This window comes from Centropristis striata, chromosome 4 (genome assembly GCF_030273125.1).
Source record: "Centropristis striata isolate RG_2023a ecotype Rhode Island chromosome 4, C.striata_1.0, whole genome shotgun sequence".
In the NCBI taxonomy this organism is placed as follows: domain Eukaryota; kingdom Metazoa; phylum Chordata; class Actinopteri; order Perciformes; family Serranidae; genus Centropristis; species Centropristis striata.
Window position 1 is genome coordinate 27,874,434 of NC_081520.1, and position 23,357 is coordinate 27,897,790.

Consider the following 23,357-nt stretch of genomic DNA (forward strand, 5'->3'; position numbering starts at 1 on the left):
TCCAGTGACTTTTGTGAATATATATGCTCCAAACTTTGACTGCCCAGAGTTCTTTAGAGAAGTATTTAACTCTATCCCAAATATAGACCAAACACATGTCATTGTCGGGGGGGATATGAATTGTGTTCTTGATGTAAGATTAGATAAAAAATATTCAAAATCTTTGCAACAATCAAAATCAGGAAAGTGTTTAAATACAATCCTCGAAAATCTAAACATTGTGGATATATGGAGGTTGTTGTTTCCTACTAACAGAGAGTTTTCTTACTTCTCTCCAGTGCATAAATCCTACTCTCGCATTGATTATTTTTTCCTTGATTCTAAACTTATTCCAGCAGTGGTTGATGTCACTTATCACCCCATATTGATTTCAGATCATAGTCCTGTTTCCCTAACCCTGAAAGTGGCAAACTTAAACACAAGAGGCTGCAAAAATTGGCGCTTTGATGCTGCCCTATTGAAAGACATAGTCTTCTACAAACGTATGGAGGAGCACATCAAATTTTTTCTTGAAACAAATGATAATGGTGATGTTGATGATTCAGTCTTATGGGATAGTTTAAAGGCAGTCATGAGAGGACATATTAATTCATATACATCATGGAAGAGTAAAAAGCAGGATGCAGCTATGAAAGACATGGAGTCTGAATTACACCGGCTGGAACAGTCTTACCAATCTACTCCAACAACAGACACCTTGGGTGAGATCACCAAGTTGAAGTGCGAGTACAACACCATACTCTCTAAACGTGTGTGTTCTCAAATGATTAGCTCAAGACAGAGATTATTTGAGTTAGGCGATAAGCCACACAGGCTGCTGGCAAGGCAACTGAGACATTCACAGGCATCACAGGCTATACTCCAAATAAAGAACAAGAGAGGGCAGATTGTAACAGATCAGCAGGGAATAAATAAATGTTTTGAAGATTTTTATCGTAATCTATATAGCTCAAACAATAATACTAGTAAAGAGGAGATTAATGAGTTTCTGGAAAAGTGTGATCTACCCAAACTTGATAATGAAGCTGCAGCAGAGTTAGATGCTGAGATAACTCTTGATGAAGTTAAAGCAGCAATAGTCCAGTTCCCAAATAATAAGGCTCCTGGGCCTAACGGGTTTGGGGCGGAATTTTATAAGGCATACAGCTCACTGCTGGCACCTTTAATACTGCGTATGTTTAAATGCTCTCGGGAAGTGGGCTCCTTAACTAGCACATTGTATCAGGGTAATATTTCTCTACTGTTGAAAAAGGGCCGGGACCCCTTGAACGTCTCCTCATATAGACCTGTGTCACTTCTCCCATTGGGAACTAAACTTTTAAGCAAAATTTTAGCTAACCGTCTCTCAACAGTCATATTTCCAGAATCATTCACCCAGATCAGACTGGGTTTATCCCTAATCGACATATATACTTTAACATGAGAAGACTTTTTAACATATTATATAGTCCCCTTCATGATACAGAAGATACGGTTATAATATCCCTCGATGCCGAAAAGGCTTTTGACCAGGTAGAATGGCCACATATGCTGTCTGTATTGGTAAGATTTGGATTTGGTAATTCTTTCATTAATTGGATCAAGATATTATACAAGGAACCCATGGCCTCTGTAGTTACAAACCTAAATAAATCCGGGCCTTTCCGACTATATAGAGCAGGGGTCGGGAACCTTTTTGACTAAGACAGCCATGAAAGCAAAATATTTGGAAATTTGTTTCAGTGAGAGCCATATAATATATTTTAAAAGTAAATTCAACTAAATGTCAGTATAATAAGCCTCTGAATTTATTTTTTTAAATAATGTTGTTATAATACTCACCATTAATGCGACTTCTGGTGCTGCATGGATTTGCTGATGTCTTTGTAGTCTGGTTGGTACTTGGTGAGGTTAAGCTTCATGCAAGCGTTGAGACTTTCATCCGTTAAACGTGATCGTAGATTGTTCTTGATGTTTTTAAGATGTGAGAATGACTGCTCACATGCATACGTAGATCCAAACATGGTCAATACAGCAATACTCACACGCTGCAGTGTGTGGTATGTGACAGGAAGCATGTTCCAAGTTTTGAGAATCAGCTGGTCTTCGAGTTGAAGTTTTTTCATTTCTGTCCACATGTGCTTGCTTGCCAACTCTGCTTTTTGTCGTGTGATTCTTTCCAAATCTTCATTCAGTGACTTGAACTTGTTCACCCACATGCCTTCAGGTCAGCCACTTCTGCTTCAAAATCTCTGATGGAGACACCAGGAATGTAACTCAGGTCGGCTGTGTTCAATGAACACTCGTTTGGATGGGTGATGAACTTAAAAAGACGAGTGTGCTCACGAAATTCTCCAAAGCGTGCTTTGAAGGACTGTAGGAGACTGGATGTGAAGCCAGCTAGCTGGTGAAAATCAAAGTTTTGAATAGGCTCACTTGCTGTGCATGCATCTTTAAACTGGCTCAGTTTTTCAAAATGTAGTAAACGACCTGTTTCAAGATCCATAATGAAGAGCTCTAGCTTGTTTTCAAAAGCAAACACAGCTTGTTGAAGGGATAACACTGTATTTCCAATGCCTTGCATTTTCACGTTGAGCTGGTTCAGATGTTCAGTCATATCTACGAGATAATAAAACTTGAGGAGCCACTCAGTTTCGGCTAGCTCAGGATGCTCGATGCCTTTCATTTCAAGGAAAGTCCGGATTTCGTTCAGGCAAGTCGCAAAACGGCTAAGCACCTTCCCTCTTGACAACCAACCCACATTGCTGTGCAAAAGAAGACCAGGATAGTTATTTCCAACTTCATCCAGCAGTGTTTTAAAGTGGAAATGAAGCAGTCAACCAAGTTACCCTTATTTACTAGATTGAGACCTATTCTTATCAATAGTTATACAACAAACGTGAAAAATATAAACATATTAAAGAAAAATGGAGTGCCGTTTTATATTTCGTGGCACGGGCGCCGCCATCTTGCGGTACAATATCCCGTGACGTCACGGGGTTGGTTGGCTTCGCGGTCCGCATCACACACAGAGAGATGAGGAGACAGAAGGGAGGACACTACTGTATTGTACTGGGGTGTAAAATGAGTTTTACAAAGTTAAGGCCGAAGACTAGGCCGACAAAACAGTCCATTTTCACAAATTTCGGAGAGCAGTACTGCTGCGCTGACTGGCGGTGAACTTAAAAACCGCCAGAGCAGCTCCAGGCTTTAGTCTGCTGGTCCGGCGGACCACTAGCTTGCCAAACTCAAAACTCTTCTGTTCTATGCAATCTTCCTCCAGAAAATGCTAAGTACAGACGCTGGAGTGTTTTTAATTTCACAGCGGCATCAATCCACCGCAGAGACAGACAGGCAGTGAGACAGGTCAAGTGAAGTCAGCAGGTATTAAGTCATCAACTATGTCCATACTCCAAAACAAACCGTATACACAAACACAATAATTGAAACGTAGCTCTCCAACTCTGTCCCTCTATGAGCTTCTTATTAAACACACCTTTAACCTCAAACAGCAGCCCTCATAAATACCCTCACCACTCTGAGCCTAAACATGAACATATCTGCAGCTCAGCATTGGTCTGAAATGACTGTCAAAAATTAAAAAGTAACCACAATAATAAATAAAAACACCTGTCTTAAAACCCAAATAATTCCACATCAACATAATTTAATTCCTTAGCCAGAGGAGCTCATCACAGCTGATGCAAACCTCTAAAGAAATAATTATTTTTACTTATTATTTCGTGACTCCACGTCAGTCAGTCAGGTTATCCTACATGCCGCGACCTCCCTCACCACATCTTGCAGGCTATATTCTTGTGATGCGTGCAGTTTAGCATGAGCTATTCCTTTACTTGGCATAACTGCTTCAAATGCGTCTCCATGTGTAGTGGCAGATTTTTAAAAAAATTTAAAAAAGCTTCACCAACACGAACCAACATAATGCACAATCATTTACTTTTGGAAAAATATTTTACTCAACAGAAGTATTGACATTCGCACGCTAAAAAAAAACAAAAAAAAACTTGAGACTGACCTTAGATCACATGGGTTCCTTTGACCTTTGAACCCCGTGTTCCGTTAAGACCCGCCCTATTCTGCCTCTGATTGGCTCTGACTCTGACAGCTCAACAACATCAACCAATAGTAGCGCCAGTATACCAAGTATATTATATTAATCAACATGGCAAATTTTCAGTATTTGAGCCTAGTCCAACTTTTGTGTTTGAGATTCTATCATAATCACTTTCTATAACTATTACTAGCAACTTTTACATCACCTAGTAAAAAACAAAAACAAAGTGAAGAGCAGAATACAAACCATTAATAAAACATTATACAGTACTTAATGCAAATGGAAAATGTTTTTTTATATAAAAAATTTAATAGATATAGAGATATAACCATAACTATGCTACACTATGTGCTGTATACAGTACACAATGATGGTAATATGTTATACACTGTACATAAGTGAAGTCAGGTGGCTATTGCTAATATAGTAAGGTGCATGATTGTCCATAGATGTTAGAAGTAACTGCATATTGATACTTTTGATAGTCACAGAAGAATAATACCCTGGCTTCTAAAAGAATGTGACATTAATATCATTATGTTCAACATCCCTCAGAAGCACACTTTTATCATATGATGACAACACACCAAATAAAGGTAATTTTAGTGATTCAACCAGCACTGGTTAAACTAAAACAACAATTACCCACTACTGTAACAAAATGGAGGAAACATTGGACAGTTTTTATGCATGGTTATTGTAATAAATAAAATCACAACAAAGCGCAGAAAAATATTACAGTAAATCATATTTAATGGCAATCACTTTCATGCAACATTCATAAATCCTCATAAGCATACTCAAATCCATGATATACCAGGAGGGGAAACAGCTCTGATGGAGTGGATGACACAGGCTGGAATCAGGATCCTGTTCTTCTTCCCCAAATGCCCCCTGGCCCAAAGGGTTAACTGTCTGTACGCAGTCAACCTAAAGAGACTGATAAAAAATATTTATTGGTTAGATTAGTTTTACCACATGTATTCATACATATCAACTCCAGAACCGCTAGTCATGCTGTCTCAAATGATTACATTCATGAAATAGTTGTTTGTAGTTGTGCAACAAGCTAAAATAAGGTTAATTTATAGGGGGACAGTCCCTGTATATGGGGCTCTGTACCGTCTATGCTCTGTACCTAACGTTAGCGGGTGCTGTTACCACAGATGTTCCTGCCCCCTCCCCTCCTCATAACGTGCTGGCCGATACAAGATAAACAAACAAGCCAAACAATGCATCATGTGTCATCATATTGTCACCCAGACTTCTCACACGTTTTGCATCACACTCTTTTGTCCACAAGAAAATTATTATTGCAACCTAGTTGGCCATTTGATGTCATTGTTAGCTAACGCTAATGTTAGCTAGTAATTAGCGATTACCGTTAGCATGGAGGGACATAAACTAAAAGGTTTTCGTCTGATAACTATTGAAAATGGAAACATTGTTCGCATCTTCTCCATCACATTCCTGTCTCACTATAGCGTTTATTTATTATATTTTACGTTAAAACACCGGCGAATACTGACGTTAATTAGCATGACCTAGTTACCTGCTGTTGACAGGACGCTCCGGTGTCTCGGCTCGGACATCTTTAAGCTCGGACGTCCTTCAGGGACAGCACGGCCACCTCCCGGCACAGTACTCCATATGTGCGAACATTTATTACACATGCTTCACCACGCATGGCATGGTCCAGGTCAGCCTCCTGACAGCAGACAGACTCAGGACACACCGACACCAGGTGCTGCCGACCCGCTACGCCCCCCAGACGAGCCTCGGCTCCACATCCTCCTCCTCTCTCCGGACCACCGCTCCAGTCTCAGCCTTATTGGCTCGAAAGCCTCGACAATGGGTTTGAGATGTTCACTCAGCCTTTCCACTTCATCTTCATCCATTGTGGTTCTCTTCTTAAATTAATTACGGATGTAGGTGTAGTGTAGTGTAGCTGGTAATACCTATGGATTGAACCGCGCCGAGAGAACCAACCAACCCCGTGACGTAGGCATTGACATCACTCCAAAATGGCGGCGCGCTGTCGAGCTAGCTAGGTTAAATTACGATATTAAATTGTTAATTTCTCAGGTTTGATCTACTTTTATTTTATTTTTAAATTAGCAGGATGCTTTTTCGTGTATATTCGAGTGATACAAGTGCCAATTAATGCACGCTTCACTTCCACTTTAAACTGGCGATCATTTAAGGCTCGGGCAACAATAAAGTTGATCACACGAATGACCAGCGACATCACTTCGCCAAACTGCCCGTCACACATCTGAGCACAAAGTGCCTCCTGGTGTAGAATGCAATGGAAACTTAGGATGGGTCTACTTACATGTTCACGAAGAAGCGCCACAAATCCTTTGTTTTTTCCCACCATACACGGAGCACCATCAGTACACACTGAGAGAAGTTTATCCATAGGTAGATTTTTTTCTTGAGCAAACCCCATGAAAGACTTTAATAAATCCTAACCTCTTGTGGATCATTTTATTGGCAGAACAGCAAGACTTTCTTCGCGCAGTGTGTCATCAACAGCATATCTTGCAATCACGCTGAACTGCGACAAATGGCTCACGTCTGTTGACTCATCCAAAGCCAGGGAAAAGAACGGCGCTGCATTTATGTCCTTCACTTGCGTTTCCTCAACTTTGTTTGCCATCATGATGGTACGATCATGAACAGTTCTTGCCGACAGAGGCATGTCTTGTATCCGTTTGATTATCTTGTCTTTGTTCGGAAGATCATCAAAAAGTTCATTGGCTACATCCAGCATGAACATTTTAGCATACTCGCCATCTGTGAATGGTTTTCCGTTCCTCACTATTGCTAAAGATCCAGCAAAGCTAGCGGAATTATAGTCACCTTGCCGGGTCCATACGCGGAGTTGCTGCTGGCTAGCTTGCACCCTGCTCAGTAGCTCTTGGCACACTTTCTTTCTGCTGTCTCCCGCAGGGTATTTTGATGCAAAGGTAGCATGGCGCGTCTCCATAAAGGCGAATTCTTCGGTCCATTCATTCTGAAATGTACGATACTCGTCATCTTTTTTTCTTTTCGCCATCTTCTTTGTCGAAGGGTTAGCTTTGAGGTAATGACCGAGCAGACTGATTCTAAAGGGGGCGTTTACCTGTTTACCCAGCAACGGCCAACATAGGCCAGTATCATCACTTGCGCCTGCAGCGAACTGCAGCCCTGAACAGGACATGAGCAGTGAAAAATCGATGGATAGATTAAAACAAGTGAGAATATTTTGTATTATCTGCGAGCCAGATGCAATCATCAAAAGAGCCACACCTGGCTCACGAGCCATAGGTTCCCGACCCCTGATATAGAGGGACACGCCAAGGGGATCCTCCGTCTCCATATATCTTTGCTCTCGCTCTGGAACCTTTAGCCTCCTATATACGCTCTAGCCAGGAAATACACCCTATAACACATCTAGGAACCAAACATAAGATCTCGGCCTACGCGGATGATGTTATATTATTTATTTCAGATCCCAAAGCATCTATACCTCCACTGCTGCAGTTAATAAATAAATTTGGCTCATTTTCAGGATATAAGATAAATTGGGGGAAAAGTGAACTAAAGCCCATTATCAAATTTAGTAGATATGACATTCCTCAAGACAACTCCATTTAGAATTGTATCAGAAAAATTCAAAAGTCTGGGTATTATAGTCACAAGGAAATTGAGTCAGCTATTACGACATAACTGGGATGAGAAAATTGATCAGTTGGAGAGGAATATACAGTTTTGGAACACTTTACCCATATCAATGGTAGGGCGTATTAACGCCATCAAAATGGTGGTCTTGCCAAGGTTCCTCTATATATTTCAATCTATCCCAGTATGCATCCCTCAAACTCACTTCAGAAAGCTGGATTTAATTATATCATCTTTTATTTGGTCTGGGAAAATACCTAGCATCTCGAAGAAACATCTTATTAAAAGTCGGTTTGAGGGAGGATTTGGCCTGCCTCAATTTAAATCCTATTATTTGGCTGCACATTTAAATATTTTCTAGTTTTGGTCTGGGTGTTTACAAGGCAATAACCTGGTGGAGATGCCTGCATGGTTACAAATTGAACACCTCTCCTGCCAGTGCACCTCCTTACCAGCACTCATTAATAGTCCAGTAAAGAGTAAAAAGTGCTTGTATAATGAAAACCCAATAATTCATAACTCGTTAAAGATATGGAAGCAGGTAATAGCAACTTTGAAAATGCCCAAAGTACATTTGGATTCTCCTATTTGCTGTAACCATGCATTTAAACCTGCACTGGATGATGTAGTCTTCTCAAACTGGAGAGAGAAAGGTATTATCACATTGAGAAATGTTTATATTGAGGGTCATTTGCCCTCCTTTCAACAGTTACAGCGGGCATTCCAGCTCCCAGCTTCCCATTTTTTCCATTACCTACAGCTTAGACACTTCATGAGGACTCATGTTCCACAATATGAACGTAAACCACAGCACATAGCATTAGATAGTTTTATTCAAATCAAACCATATACGAGAGGGGCAATATCTAAACTCTATGGAATAATACAGAATGTGAATAACACATCGTCAGACAAATTTAAAGAGGCTTGGGGGAGAGAATTAGATGGGGAAATTTCAGTTGAGATATGGGAGAATTGTATCAAGAATATCCATGGTAGCTCAATAAATGCAAGACATCATCTGATACAATTCAAGGTAGTACATAGACTACATTATTCTCCATCCAGATTACAGAAAATATTTCGGGATGTGTCACCCCAATGTATCAGGTGTCAAAGTGAAGAGGGAACACTATCCCACTTATTTTTGTCATGTCATAAGCTACACCCATTCTGGTCATCCTTGTTTGGGTTCTTCACCAAGGCCCTTAATCATCCATGTAACCCAGACCCGTTCACTGTGTTGTTTGGAGTGGCTAATCCAGATAGTGTAAAAAGTAGTTATGAAGCTAAGGCTTTCTCCCTTTCAACATTGTTAGCCATAAAGTTAATTCTACAGTTTTGGAAATCTGAAAGGGCTCCTACGTTTGAAATGTGGTTGAGAGAGCTGGGAAATGTATTACACTTGGAGAAAATCAGGTACATCATATCTACTAAAGAGGATATCTTTTTTAAAATATGGCAACCTTTTCTTATACCCTTGTTTTGTTTGTCTAATGTCAAAAACTCAATCAAAAAAACCATACATATTGTTCTGTGTAGCTCCACCATTTATCTCTAATTTGTATACATAATTTGTATATATTTTTGTGTTATGAAAACAATAAAAATAAATACACAAAAAAAAATCCTATCTCAAGGACCACACCTTTGTGTGACTTGGAAGGGTTCTGTGTCAGAACCCTGTCCACTCAACACTGGGGTCCCTCTAGGCTCTGTTCTTGGTCCGCTCCTTTTCTTGGTTTACAACAACTCGCTCGGCTCTCTCATCCACTCTCATGGCTTCTCCTATCATAGCTATGCCAACGACACCCAGCTAATCCTTTCATTTCCCTGAAACACAGACAGCAGCACGTATCTGCATGTCCGGCCGACATCTCCCAATGGATGTCCTCACACCACCTCAAAGTCAACCTGGGAAAGACTGAGCTACCTCCCAGGGAAGGGCTCTTCAACCACTGACCTCTATATTAATATCGAGAACACTGTGGTTCCCTCCACCAAGACCTCTAAAAACTTTGGTGTGACTTCCGACAACCAACTGTCCCTCACTACAAACATTACTGCTTCCACCAGATCCTACAGATTCTTACTGCATGACATCAGGAGAATCCGCCCGTTTCTCAATCAGAGGGCAACTCAGGTCATGGTCCAGGTGCTTGTCATCTCATGCCTGGACTACTGCAACTCCCTCATGGCAGGTCTGCCTGCCAAAGCCACCCGACCTCTTCAACTCATCCAGAATGCAGCTGCTCGATTGGTCTTTAATCTTCCCAAATTTTCACGTACAACACCCCTCCTCCACTCACTCCACTGGTTACCAGTGGCTGCTTGGATTTGTTTCAAGACTCTAACTCTGTGTTGTTAAGCGATAACTCTGTGTTGTTAAGCGATAAAATAATCAGGAACTTCACAAAAGAGAGCAACCATACAACAATAATAAAGATAACTGCTTTGTTACATGTCATACATGTGTTATATTGCAGAGGACAACAGATAGCAAGATGTCTGTCATAAGACATGATGGCTAAGTTAAAAAAGTCTCAAAGGCACACAGAATATCTGCAGGAAACAAAAAGAAACAGAAACAGTGTGAATGTCAGAGAGGATCTGAACCAGAAGGAATGGAAACAACCCTGTACTACCATACAGTTCATTTACAAACAAGCTGCACAGCAAAATTTAATAGGCAGATGTAACATGTTGAGATGCACCAAAATGCCTCTTGGACCCATAACATAAAACCAACAGGATGTTGGAAATCTTGAATTAAATGAGCAATTTTAGGCTGTTACGGGCCATTTCCAGGCTCTGTACTTTAGTAAAGTCCTCCGAGAGATGTAAGCTGATCGACATCAAACTTGGGCGGTACCATCTTAAGACCTTTAATTTGTTATTAAAGTATGTGGGTGTAGTGTTTCACCATGAATACAAAGTTGTTGTAAATTGAGCATACATTGTAAATCTGCGCCAAATTTATGATTCATGATGAGAGTCCAGACCTGAACACATTAACATGTTAACATTGGCACATTGTCATAGTTGCTCCCATTGGCAACATGATGTAAGATGTGATGTACATGTTTTATATTGTGATGTCATGCTCCAAGCATTCAGATCAACTTTAAATATTGTTAGGGAAGCCACAAGATGTTGCTCATGTTTGATTGTGAAGATGTTTTCTACATTATTTATATCGGGATGTCCTGTTACTAGCCTTTTCACCAGATCCATCTCTGAAGTGGCTTCACAAGCCTCAAGCTGTTGATATGGCTCTAATGTCTAATGTTGTAAAAACAGTGCTTCTCTGGCTGCACAGACATTTTAATTCATTCGCCATGAAACAGGAAGTTGTCGCTTTAGGCTACGTTTACATGATGACGGTCTGAACAGAAGACGCAAAAGTGGCGTTGCGTCTTCACTTTTTATTCTGCGTTTAGACGAGCGTTTTCGGGAGAAAATCTGCGTGCATACACAAAAGTGTGTGGAATTGGATTGTATGCATGCCAGGCATCACTTAAAGCGATAAGAGCATCTTTGGGCATGTGGAAGTTTTCACACCACGTATTTTCATCACATACTCCTTCCACAAAGTTATCCACCATCCACTAGATCTCCCAGGTCCAAAGCCGTCTGGCTCGCCTCTGACCAATCAGTGCATCCAAAATGTGATAGAGGTAATTACAGATCCTTCTCTGTTCACTAATGCTATCTGTACAAATCCTGTACATTTGGTGGAAAGACTCCTGTAAGTTTATTAGAGCTGCCAGAGCAGCTTGAAGGTCCGACGCATGGAAATAATCCCACATGTTTATTTATTTTCCTGTACTGGGGCATGTATGTGACGTAAATGTGGATGTGACGTAAGCAGATCTGAGCAAAGTCTAGTCAGTGTAGACGGACACGCTACGGCAGAGCGTATTCAACTTTTCCACTTTGGAAGGTGGTTTCAGATTTTTGCGTTTATAAGCCCCAAAAACCTCACCGTCTAAACGAAAGGAACTTCCGATAAAATATTTTGTTGTTTTTACCCGCAAGCGTCCTTGTGTAAACAGGGCCTTAGAATACATTAACCAATCTGCCCATAATTTCTCATGCCTGATAGGAGTGCAGACCTGGGGCCTCATGTATCAACGCTGCGTACGCACAAAAACATTGCATACGCTGTTTTTTCCGCACACGCCACATGTATGAAAAGTGAACTTGCCGTGAGAATGTGCGGACCGCTCCGCAACCTTTCGAGGTGCCATGAGAATGTGCGGTGGCACTGCAAACTTTTGTTTGGCAGAAACTACTGTCTTTTATGCTCTATTTAAAACGTGTTTCATGTCTAAACTCATACTACACACAACTGGCATTATTTTTATATTTCATAGCTCTCGGAAAATGGAGGGAAAATGCCGTTTTCCACCATCAATAACCCGTTCTAAATATGAGGGGATAGATGATTTTTTTTCATCTATTATCATATTTTAGACTTCACCTGCGTAGTGCTGCTTACTTGTGCAATGATAGTATGTTGAAGTATATGTTTTGATGTTCAGATTGTATATTTTCTTAAGTCTATATATTCTGCTATTTCCACTATTTTATATATACCGAATTTCCCTCCGGAGATCAATAAAGCTCTTTGGATTCTGATTATGGAGTGCATACATTTTTCACAGTTAACCTGCCTTAATTACTGTGTCAAAGTGCCGATCGCCGACCGTTTCCCCTTTGGTTTAACATGGAGATGTTAACGCTGCAGGTGTACAGCGATCCATGACGCACAGATCCCTCTCCCCGGAGAAAAAACATGTGTTGGAAATCCTTTCAGAATAAGTCAGGTGTGGCTTATAAACTGATGCGAAAAAATGATCATGGCAGCATTACACACTGGCAGCTTTAGCGGCTCTAACCAAACTCAATAACGGTGGAGTTTAGAAGGAGCGTCTGTTGACGGACCCTTCTGCCATGGTGCAGGTCTCTGATCCGGCTGCGTTAACAACCACAGTGACATCTTGTTGCTGATCCCAGAGCTGAGGCATCAAAAAGCTTATTTTCCTGCCTCCACCCCGGAGATCACCACGTCCACCTCGCGCGCAGCGCCAGTAAGTTGATTTGCCATTGTTTTGTCGATAATCAGCGGGCATGCCGGCGATTTATAGTCATTTGCATGTCATCTGCGTATTCATTTTGGGGAGGAGCCGGGCGTGGCTGGTGGCTCGTGCACGTGCGCTCAGTTCCACGCTGGTTGGGATGTATCACGGAAAGATGCGCTGAACCTGGCGTAAGCACAGTTTGATACATGTGGAGGTGAGTTTGCGTACATACTTTTCTAGTTTTGGGAGTACGCCATCTTTCAGTATGAAAGCTACGCACTCTTTGATACATGAGGCCCCTGAACACATCCATGTGTCAATATTGTTGCATAGACCTAGCACTCCCCGCCAGTGACAGAAATAGCATGTTTTATACTTTGATGTCCTGCTCATAACTCATGAACTGTTTGATCAGTCACCAAACATTTGTCATGTATTCTTTTGGAAAGCATCTATGGACTCAGCAGAGAGTTCCCTTATCTTAGGTGACACTTTACCCTGCAACTCATATAGAACTTTTCAACCAGAGCCGGTTCCTAGCCAGTGCCCAATTGCAAACGGTTCTTTGGTTTTCCACCACCAAAGAGCCGTTTCCCAGCCGGGAAAACCAATTCCACAGCGGCACCAACTCTTTGCTGGCCTTGAACTGCAAGCCGCTTACATCAGGGGCTGGGGGCTGGGCTATTTGACCAACAAGACCAACGCTGTGCCTTGAGAGAGACCAACTAAAAAGTGTATCATTCATTTATTTGATTTGTTTCACTGCAATGTGATTGATATGGGCAAGCTTGCATGCTAACGTTAGAGGGCCACCGATACTGCATATGTTAGCTAGCGATCGCTAGCATGCTAACAATAGCGGGCTAGCAAGACCAAGACCAACTCGATGCCGTTGAGAGAGACCAACTAAAGCATGTACCATTCATTTATTTGCTTTGTTTAACTGCAATATGATAGATACGGGTAGCATGCTAATGTTAGCAGGCGAATGCTACCATGCTGACGTTAGCTGGCTAGCGTTAGCTTACAACAAGGTCCAACATTAACATCTTTCATTCAGTGTTAATAAGAATGTATTTGGCGTCCATAGTGATGAAGATGAGCAGCAGATGTGCTGTAGAGACATGTCGTCTGCTGTTATTATATTTGCCAAGAGGGCGGAGAAATATGCAGATGTTAACAGTGACATAATGACATGGCTCTCTGTAGAAAAGCAAACAGGTTCAGAGCTGGTTCGCAAGTTGAACCAAATGCAAAACCAGAACCAGCACTGGCTCCGAACCAGCACTGAAACTGCTTTGGTCAAAAAGGGGTAATAAGGTACACTTGTCCCCACTCATGTTGTCACTTGTGGGCTTGGTTCGAGTTTGGACAAGGTTCTCCAGGTTCCATGTTACTCATTTATTGAGTTTTGTGGATCCCGTTTAGTCTGGGCCCTCCAGTGGAGCAAATGTCTTCAAAGAATGTACTTTCTGCCTGGGGACGACTGTTTCTTACTCTGTTACAGAGCTCCACGTGGGTGCCTTTTCAGTTTAATGCTGACAGCTGGTAGCGGCGGCATCATCTAAACAACAACAACGGTTGTTTCATGACGTTCACGAACACAACTCTACGCTTCATCACACCGTGAACACCGTGGTCCTGGTACACCGGACCTCTGCTGTGCTCCAGAGACTGAGCTCAAGCCCAGTCTCCCTGCTCCTCTCACCCACACACAAGCGCCCTGTGCTCTGTGTGCCATGCGGCCAACCAGGCTTCAGAGCTCCAACGAGATCTGGAGGCTGGTCGGCACTCCTACCCACAACGATACCGGCGCTGGTACCGGTACTGACAACGGCAACGGTATCAGCAATGGCGCTGGCAGGCAACCATTGACGGCGACGGCACTGGTACTGGCAACAGCAACAAATTCACGTAGGCTATGGCTCATGATTAATGCGTTAATTAGCAGTTACTTATTGCTTATTCCCTCCAAATAAACACCATTGGTTAATGATTACTAGAGCCATTTTTTAACGGCTTACTAATATGTGAACTAATGTGTTACTTAATGCTGATTAGTGCATACTTAATGATAACTAAGAACATTATTCAACCTTTATCAATGCATAATAATGTATTAACTAACTTTGAGTAGTAAGCATTAACTAACCGCTTACTAATACATTAACTAATGTGTTACCTAATGCTAACTAATACATAATTATGATTGTTCATGTATTATTAAACAGTTAATTAATGCTTAATAATGCACTAAAGTTAATTAAGGTACTCTTATTGCAGTGTTGTTACCGCTTATCTTGACAAAAGATGAACAATATTGCAGATTGCAATATTGTTTAGGTTTTTGTTATTTTATGTCAGAAAAGTATTGCTGTTTTGCCTTATATAGAGACTTTGCTTTAAAAAGGTCATCGTGAATGTAAAGTTTAGTTTTTCTCCACTCACACTCTGCTTTCCTGCAATTTGATTTCAAGGCCCTTAACATCATAGCGTTAAAAGGTTCAATGTCATCCATGACATTTGATATTTTCAGGCTAAAATTATCAGGAGATCAACTCCAGTCTATGCATTCACAGGTGGTGAGTGGCCATTACCTCCAGCACTGAGCAATGATATTCTCATTTATGTACCTTTCTTAACACACACAGATGAAAACTGAATATTTGGAATTATCTGTAAGTCAGAGAGCAAGTAACACAAGAAATGTAAATGTCAACACCTTCTGAGATCCAGAGTGTGACCTTGAGTGTGTGTGGGTCCCTTCACATGTTGCTAGAGGCCAAAAGTGTCAAGTAGAGCAGAGGGTTATTTAGCATTATGTTCATGTTATTGTCTACAAGAATGTCAAAATCTCCTGTTAAGATAAAAAAAAAAAAAAAGTTGTAGTTGGGTTGGCTGGTTGCATCATGTCACTGTGCTCGACACAGCACTCAATCAAAGACTGCTGAATTATCAGCATGTGTGTCCACATAGATAAGAATGGACTCAGAGGAAGAAACATCCCTTTAGGTTGTGACATTCTCAGCCTCCACTAAGCTATATTTTCTGGACACCTTGAAGTGTACTTGCATCTTTTTGAGTTAACAATATGCAAATATTTATCTTGGCCTGTGCAGCAGTTAAGGATTTTAAATAAGAGATCTGATCAAATGTTATTTGTATTTCAAACTGATGAAAGCTCTCACCGGGTGACTAACTTTGATTCAAAACAAAGGAGAGGCTTCATCAGGGACATTGTCTGACAAACCCACAAAGCACCATCACAGCACACAGAATAATCATGTTTACACAGGGATTTTGTGTTAGTGTTTGCACTCCTGTGAATCAGTAACTGGGCTCATGATTTTTGAAATCAATATAACAAAAGAAAAGGTGGATGTGTGAAATAAATACAAGAAAGAGTACTCTCTGAGGTCATGACAAGCCTTCACTGTTTTTAAATTCATTACTGAAACTTTAATCCACTTCATCACATACCACAAACATCAGTGACAGTTGCAGTTTGTCCTATCATGTTGAAAAACATATTAAATCAAAATCTCAAAACCAAATATTGTAAAACAGTCATTGAGTTGGTATACCTACATTTTATTTCTCCGATAGGCTGTAAGTTTATAACAGAGGACATGTTTAAATGTGTTCAAAATGTTTGACATTTGCAAACCAAACATGACAGGATTCAAAAGTGGTGGTATGATGACAAAATACAGAGACAGAATAATACGCAGCTCACTGGGTACACTGCTCATATCAAATCTAGTCTGAATGATTTCAAAACTGCCAGCACAAGAAAAGTTGAGCAGAGAAGCGAGGTGAGGTGTGCAGGTACTGACAGCTTTCTGTCTTGTCTGTTTGGAGCCAGAAAAACACACTTTGAGAATTTTAACATAAGAAAGAAGGATTGTAAGCAGAGGGACTAAGATTGAGACAGCACTAACAAAGAGTCCATAGATATTATTCAATTTGGTGTCAGAACAGGCCAAGTTAACAACAAGGTAGTTACGGCAAAATAAACCGTTTACGATGTTTCCACAATGTGTCAAACGGATGTTTAGCGAAAAAGGAATCAGGAACTTCAGAAAAGAGTACAACCATATAACAATTATAAAGATACATGCTTTGTTAAATGTCATACGTGTGTTATATTGTAGAGGACAACAGATAGCAAGATATCTGTCATAAGACATGACGGCTAAGTTACAAAACTCAATATTTCCATATGTATGCAAACAGAATATCTGCAGGAAACAAAAAGAAACAGAAACAGTATGAATGTCAGTATTTGTCACCCGTTTTTGTGTTGCAGAAGCTGCAGAAGCTGCAGAGCAACAGCTTCTGTCAGCTGCAGAAAACATGCAACTGCTTTATACCTTTTTGGAACAGAACAATCACACAGCCAGTCCACTCAGCCTGCCCATCAACACATTCTGAGACCCTGCAACTATGGGCTTAAATTTGTCTCAATAATATCTGCAAACGCACAGAGGGGGACAGAGTACTTTATTTGCACACTTGTTTTGCTATCCACAAATACAAATTTATAATTTGTAACTTGTGACTAGTGGCCCTCATTCATAGGCCTGGGACGATAACAAATTTTGCTGGACGATATATTGTCCCACAAATTATTGCCGATAAACGATATTATTGTCAACATGATAATATATCATAATAATGCACACCCTTTCAAATACAATACACTTTTATTTCTCAGTGTTTTTTACCATTGTAATTGTAATTTTAAGAACGTTTAAATATCCTAAATAAATAAAACAAACATTTTTTTTTTTTTTAAAAGGGCAGCATTTATTTTGCGATGTAGCAAACTCCACTTTCTGTGAGTGCACAGCGTTTATATTGACTTTGTCGACCAGTGTTGACTGTCGGGACGAAGGCTCTGCATCTCCAGGTGCAGTTTTTTTCCCCAGCTGGGAAAACTGGGTCGGGTGGTTCTGCTTTAGATGGGCATGCAAGTTTGTTGTGGTGGCTTTTTTTGTTGCCACCACTTTTGAACAAATTGGGCATACAGGCTCGTCCGTGTGTTGATGGGCTCACCTTTTTCATTCGGTTTGAAACCGACATATTCCCACACCGGGGCTGTGGCATTTGGCTTTGCAATCATCTTTTTTCCTGGCGTTGCTCCGCACGAGGCTCACCTGCTGCACTCTGTGTGTAGCCAATGCTAGCGGCCCAGCCTTCCCCACAGAGACAAAGAGACTGGATGACTGACAGGAGGGTTCACTCCGCTCATTCTGCTATGGAACAAAAGCGCCCAGGTGCTGAGATCCAGCACAGAGTGGACCCTCTTGTCATCCAGCCTGCTTGGAGGCAACAGACGAGGAAAACAAACACGCATGGCGATATATCGAGGCCGGCAAAATTATTGAGTTCATTTAATTTATCGTGCGATTAATTGATTTATTGATTATCGGCCCAGGCCTACTCATTCATCAAACGAGCGTACGTCAGAAAATGAGCTTAAAGTGGGCGTAAGATGATTTCTCCGCAAGCCTCTGCATTTATCAATTTGGACGTGAGCGGACGGTACGATCAGATCTCACGTCTGCTCTCAGCTCGTGTACGCAAATTTGAGTCAGCGTGAAGTCCACACGTCTGAGTTGGAGAATTGATCTTAGACTACAGTATCGATGCCTGGAGCTGATAAAACTCTGTGGTGTTTTGATTTTTAATAGTGACAAAGCAAAACATGTTTAGACTACATAATTTATCATTTAAACATCATCCAAAAATAAATACACCCTGCGATCGTGAAATTCTTTAAACAGAATCCTAGCCGAGGACATTAAATGTTGTTGTCTTCTGCTGTTTACTGTTATCCAGCTCCGACACCGGAGCGTCAGCGTCTCTTTTACCAGCGGTGCTGCCCAAATAGAAACATTTCCAATCAGCGCTGTCACAAGCTCCTCTGACTAGGACATCATTATTAGTAAATGTAAAGAGGTGAATAATATATCTCCATCATAATAATAGCAATATTCGGATACTATATAGATTATTAGGCTTTATATATCACGATGTAATTACTCAAACCTCGCCGGGAGTTTAATAGTCCACTACTCTGCTGACAGCACCACTGATTTCCTTCTTTTTCACTTTTTATGCTGCCAATCAAAACAAGTTTGTTGTGTTGCTGCTGTTGGACATCAGCGTTTCACTTTCTGACTGAGAAATTCCTCTTCTTTTTGAATTAAAACTTACTTTAAAACATTGTTTACCTCCTTCAACCAAAAAGCTGAAAACTTCTAAGTTCGTGCTCCAAATGTAAAATATTCAGTGAACTTGTTTGAGTTTATAACTATAAGTACTTTTATTTCATAAACCTCCGTCGCTGTGTATTTCTATAATATGTCTATATTGCCCCTATTGTTAATTGTAACGGTGCACTTTGCTAATAAAGCTGACTTTAGAGGGTGAAAAAATCCTCTTTTTGGCCGTATTGTAAATATAAACTCTGAAGGCGAGTCTTCTGAATCGGGTATATATTAGGGCGTGGTATTTAAATTACGCTTGTTTCGAGCCGCCACATTTATCAACAGCCGATCATTCTTACGCTGTGATTGAAGAGATACGATCGTTTGATAAATCACACGTGGACCCTGTCGTAAGACATAATATACACTCGGATCTGCGTTCGTTTCTACGCTCGCTTGATAAATGAGGGCCATTGTGTTTTTGTAAATACCCAATTTTCCATTAATAAAAACAAATAAGACATTTGTAAAACTGAAAATTCTGTTTGTGAAGTGTGTTTTATATTGTGATGTCATGCTCCAAGCATTATATTGTCAGAGAAGCCACGAGATGTTGATCATGTTTGATTGTGAAGATGTTTTCTACATTATTTATATCGGGATGTCCTGTTCCTAGCCTTTTTTACCAGATCCATCTCTGAAGTGGCTTCACAAGCCTCAAGCTGTTGATAAGGCTCTATTGTCTAATGCTGTGAAAACAGTGCTTCTCTGGCTGCACAGACATTTTAATAATTCGCCATGAAACAGGAAGTTGTTGTCACTTGAGAATACATTTATCAATCTGCCCAGAATTTTTCTTCCCTGATAGGAGTCAAGATGTGAACACATCCATGTGTCAATATTGATGCCAGTGACAGAAGTAGCATGTTTTATACTTTGATGTCCTGCTCATAACTCATGAACTGTTTGATCAGTCATTGAAAATTTGTCGTGTATACTTTTGGAAAGCATCTATGAACTCAGCAGAGAGTTCCCTCATCTTAAGTGACACTTTACCCTTCAACTCTTATAGAACTTTTCGACCAGAGCCGGTTCCTGGCCAGTGCCCAATTGCAAATGGTTCTTTGTTTTTCCACCACCAAAAACCGGTTCCCAGCCAGGAAAACCTATTCCACAGTGGCACCAACTCTTTGCGGGGCTATTTGACCAACAATACCAACTTGGTGCCTTGAGAGAGACCAAGTAAAAAGTATGTAATTCATTTATTTGATTTGTTTCACTGCAATGTGATTAGCGCGCTAGCGTTAGCTTACAACAAAGTCCAACATTAACATCTTTCATTCAGTGTTAATAAGAATGTATTCGGCGTCCATAGTGATGAAGATGAGCAGCAGATGTGCTGTAGAGACATGTAGTCTGCTGTTATTATATTTGCCAAGAGGGCGGAGAAATATGCAGATGTTAACAGTGACATAATGACGTGGCTCTCTGTAGAAAAGCAAACAGGTTCAGAGCTGGTTCGCAAGTTGAACCAAATGCAAAACCAGAACCAGCACTGGCTCCAAACCAGCACTGAAACTGCTTTGGTCAAAAAGGGGTAATAAGGTACACTTGTCCCCACTCATGTTGTCACTTGTGGGCTTGGTTCGAGTTTGGACAAGGTTCTCCAGGTTCCATGTTACTCATTTATTGAGTTTTGTGGATCCCATTTAGTCTGGGCCCTCCAGTGGGGCAAATATGTCTTCAAAGAATGTACTCTCTGCCTCACAGCCCTCCACATGGGTGCCTTTTCAGTTTAATGCTGACAGCTGGTAGCGGCGGCATCATCTAAACAACAACAACGGTTGTTTCATGACGTTCACAAACACAACTCTACGCTTAATCACTGGTAATAAAAAGGTTAAAAAATGCTGTTTCTTGTTTCTAAATGATCATACAGTAGTTAAAGTGTTAGATCCATGGGTTTGCTGTGACACGGAGCAGACCTGCAGTCCAGCGGTGCAGGCTGTCTCTCTGAAGCAGTGGATGGCGGTCGTCTTAATTTATGTCAGTCTTCTCAGACAGCCCACAAATGTTTTTAATGTTTTGATCCGGCCTGTGCTTGGATCAGGCCTTTATTGATTCATTGATTCTTAAGTATTTCTGACTGCTATGTTGGTTTTATTTTACATCATTAATTGTGATGGTTATTTACCGTATTTCCTCAAAAAATATCCGGTCTCACATAGCTAATGGCCGGGGGCGTTGTTTACATGAACAAATAGAGGCCGGAACAGCACTTTTTAACCTTTAACCCTTAAAAAAAAAGAAGAAAAAAAAGAAACCTTGACAAGGATATGATCAGAAAGTCTTCCAATGTTTGTGGGCTGTCTGAGAAGACTGACGTAAATTAAGACGACCGCCATCCTCTGCTTCAGAGAGACAGCCTGCACCGCTGGACTGCAGGTCTCTGCTCCGTGTCATGGCAAACCCATTTAGAAACAAGAAACAGCATTTTTTAACCTTTTTATTACCAGTGATGAAGCGTAGAGTTGTGGTCGTTAACGTCATGAAACAACCGTTGTTGTTGTTTAGATGATGCCGCCACTACCAGCTGTCAGCAGTAAACTGAAAAGGCACCTACGTGGAGGGCTGGAAAATGACCAATCATAAGAGGCCCGGGGTCAGCCTTGGCCCCGTCCCCAATGTGTCAAAAGCAGGCGGCAATCTCCGTGTCTGAGCATGGAGGCCAACCAGGAAGTGCACTAAGCCTGCAATTCAGCGAAAATTCCTGTAGGGGGTGCTAAGTTTGGCTGCAAAAAAAATCTGCCCATTCATTTCAGTGCTAAATTTGAAAACTTCTCACTTGATTTATTACCCCAGAAAAAAAATTTCAGGGACAACATTATGGTCTCAATTGCGAGTAAAAAATCTTCTTCAAGAAAATTTGATGTCAATAGTTCTAATAATGGCCCCATTTACAAGAAAATGGAAGATAAAGAATCGTATGATTTGGGGCGTTTCTAGCTTTGATTGACAGGTCACTAACAAGGCGAGACGTCATCAGGAGAGAAGCAGAGCAATGCGTATCCACCGTAACGTGTCAATAAAGTTATATATAACGTTATATAGATAGAAAAGAGGACGTTTACCGATTTGGTCTCATAACTTTGACCCTTTCACACTGTGTTTTCACTTAATGACAGTTTATTTGAACGTTTTGTTCAGTGTTTGGTTGGACTAACAGACACTCCAAGGAATCGCTGCTCAGTTTTCTGAGGTAAGAAAGATACATTTTGTTTTTGTTTTTTGCTAGCCAAAACTAACATCCCAGTTAATGCTAACATCAATTAGCAGCGGCTTCTCTCAGTCGGGTTGCCGGTGTAGAGAGGCTGTAGTCAGTGTCGTCAGATCCCTCGCGCTCCGCCACAGTCCAATTATGGTCTGCTCCGCGTATCGGAAACAAGATGGCGACGCAAGATGGCGACGAGTGTCACGCTGAACTCGAGGCTTCCAACGGGCAGTCCACAAACCAATGGGTGACGTCACGGTGACTACGTCCATTATTTATGTACAGTCTATGCTCAAAAGTCCTCGCTCCGTGCGAGCAGAGCTCCACCGCGAGCAAGCACGGGGGAGAATCTGCTTCACTCGGCTGCTGAATATGTGCGCGAAGATCAAACAAGTGCACGCGGCAGTTGAAATCTGCGCGCGTGATGCAAAATAAATGCGCCTCCAGATAATCTAACATGTGTAGCTGATGGTTAAATGCACAGACTGTTATTTTTCATATGAAACTATGTAATTTAATTTCTTTCATTTGCACTTGATTTCAATGCAGTTTTTACGGCATGAAAAAGGGAGGAATGACTAAGAAAGATGAGAGATTCTCAATAAACGCCTGTTTTAAAGAGCCACCCTGTGTTGTTGTTGGGAAAAGAGCTACAACTGCAGTATGTTTTCCCCAACTAAGTATTAATAAAAACATCAGTATTTTATAAGTATACTTTTTGTTGTTGTAAAAATTAAAAAAACAATAATATATTACCTGTTAAAAAACAAATAATATGCACATCTCTTGGTGCACAGAGTCTGTAAAGAGTCCGGTACATCTGGCCCTGTGCAGCAGTAATTTGTGATTCAAACTCTGTAAATTTCACAATCTCTTGATCTTTCTAAAATAGCCTACATCTTTCTATCATGTTAATGATAATGAAAGCTCTCACTGGGTAACTAACTTTGATTCAAAACAAAGGAGAGGCCTCATCTAGCCTGGCTAACACCAGATTTGGTCTGGACACCTGCTTTCTCCGTAGAGGAGGTGTGGTTTATGATCCTCCGGAGCCGTTTATTGGGCGC